This window comes from Scyliorhinus torazame, unplaced genomic scaffold, assembly GCF_047496885.1.
Source record: "Scyliorhinus torazame isolate Kashiwa2021f unplaced genomic scaffold, sScyTor2.1 scaffold_431, whole genome shotgun sequence".
Classification (NCBI taxonomy): Eukaryota; Metazoa; Chordata; class Chondrichthyes; order Carcharhiniformes; family Scyliorhinidae; genus Scyliorhinus; species Scyliorhinus torazame.
Window position 1 is genome coordinate 73,075 of NW_027308158.1, and position 2,403 is coordinate 75,477.

The following is a 2,403-nucleotide window of genomic DNA, read 5'->3' on the forward strand; positions in this document are numbered from 1 at the left end:
CAGTCAGTGTACAGATATCTCCCTGAGAGAGAGAGGGGACTGAGAGACACCAGTCAGTGTACAGATATCTCCCTGAGAGAGAGAGAGGGGACTGAGAGACACCAGTCAGTGTACAGATATCTCCCTGAGAGAGAGGGGACTGAGAGACACCAGTCAGTGTACAGATATCTCCCTGAGAGAGAGAGGGGGGACTGAGACACCAGTCAGTGTACAGATATCTCCCCGAGAGAGAGAGGGGACTGAGAGACACCAGTCAGTGTACAGATATGTCCCTGAGAGAGAGAGAGGGGACTGAGAGACACCAGTCAGTGTACAGATACCTCCCTGAGAGAGAGAGGGGACTGAGAGACACCAGTCAGTGTACAGATATCTCCCTGAGAGAGAGAGAGGGGACTGAGAGACACCAGTCAGTGTACAGATATCTCCCTGAGAGAGAGAGGGGACTGAGAGACACCAGTCAGTGTACAGATATCTCCCTGAGAGAGAGAGAGAGGGGACTGAGAGACACCAGTCAGTGTACAGATATCTCCCTGAGAGAGAGAGGGGACTGAGAGACACCAGTCAGTGTACAGATATCTCCCTGAGAGAGAGAGAGGGGACTGAGAGACACCAGTCAGTGTACAGATATCTCCCTGAGAGAGAGGGGACTGAGAGACACCAGTCAGTGTACAGATATCTCCCTGAGAGAGAGAGGGGGGACTGAGACACCAGTCAGTGTACCGATATCTCCCTGAGAGAGAGAGGGGACTGAGAGACACCAGTCAGTGTACAGATATCTCCCTGAGAGAGAGAGGGGACTGAGAGACACCAGTCAGTGTACAGATATCGCCATGAGAGAGAGAGAGGGGACTGAGAGACACCAGTCAGTGTACAGATATCTCCCTGAGAGAGAGAGAGGGGGGATTGAGAGACACCAGTCAGTGTACCGATATCTCCCTGAGAGAGAGAGGGGACTGAGAGACACCAGTCAGTGTACAGATATCTCCCTGAGAGAGAGAGAGGGGACTGAGAGACACCAGTCAGTGTACAGATATCTCCCTGAGAGAGAGGGGTAACTGAGAGACACCAGTCAGTGTACAGATATCTCCCTGAGAGAGAGAGAGGGGACTGAGAGACACCAGTCAGTGTACAGATATCTCCCCGAGAGAGGGGACAGAGAGACACCAGTCAGTGTACAGATATCTCCCTGAGAGAGAGAGGGGACTGAGAGGCACCAGTCAGTGTACAGATATCTCCCTGAGAGAGAGAGAGGGGACTGAGAGACACCAGTCAGTGTACAGATATCTCCCTGAGAGAGAGAGAGGGGACTGAGAGACACCAGTCAGTGTATAGATATCTCCCTGAGAGAGAGAGGACTGAGAGACACCAGTCAGTGTACAGATATCTCCCTGAGAGAGAGGGGGGACTGAGAGACACCAGTCAGTGTACAGATATCTCCCTGAGAGAGAGGGGACTGAGAGACACCAGTCTGTGTACAGATATCTCCCTGAGAGAGAGGGGGGACTGAGAGACACCAGTCAGTGTACAGATTTCTCCCTGAGAGAGAGAGGACTGAGAGACACCAGTCAGTGTACAGATATCTCCCTGAGAGAGAGGGGGGACTGAGAGACACCAGTCAGTGTACAGATATCTCCCTGAGAGAGAGAGGGGGGACTGAGAGACACCAGTCAGTGTACAGATATCTCCCTGAGAGAGAGAGGGGACTGAGAGACACCAGTCAGTGTACAGATATCTCCCTGAGAGAGAGAGAGGGGACTGAGAGACACCAGTCAGTGTACAGATATCTCCCTGAGAGAGAGGGGGGACTGAGAGACACCAGTCAGTGTACAGATATCTCCCTGAGAGAGAGAGGGGGGACTGAGAGACACCAGTCAGTGTACAGATATCTCCCGAGAGAGAGGGGACTGAGAGACACCAGTCAGTGTACAGATATCTCCCTGAGAGAGAGAGGGGGGACTGAGAGACACCAGTCAGTGTACAGATATCTCCCTGAGAGAGAAGGGACTGAGAGACACCAGTCAGTGTACAGATATCTCCCTGAGAGAGAGGGGGGACTGAGAGACACCAGTCAGTGTACAGATATCTCCCTGAGAGAGAGAGAGGGGACTGTGAGACACCAGTCAGTGTACAGATATCTCCCTGTGGGAGAGAGGGGGGATTGAGAGACACCAGTCAGTGTACAGATATCTCCCTGAGAGAGAGAGGGGACTGAGAGACACCAGTCAGTGTACAGATATCTCCCTGAGAGAGAGAGAGGGGACTGAGAGACACCAGTCAGTGTACAGATATCTCCCTGAGAGAGAGGGGGGACTGAGAGACACCAGTCAGTGTACAGATATCTCCCTGAGAGAGAGGGGGGACTGAGAGACACCAGTCAGTGTACAGATATCTCCCTGAGAGAGA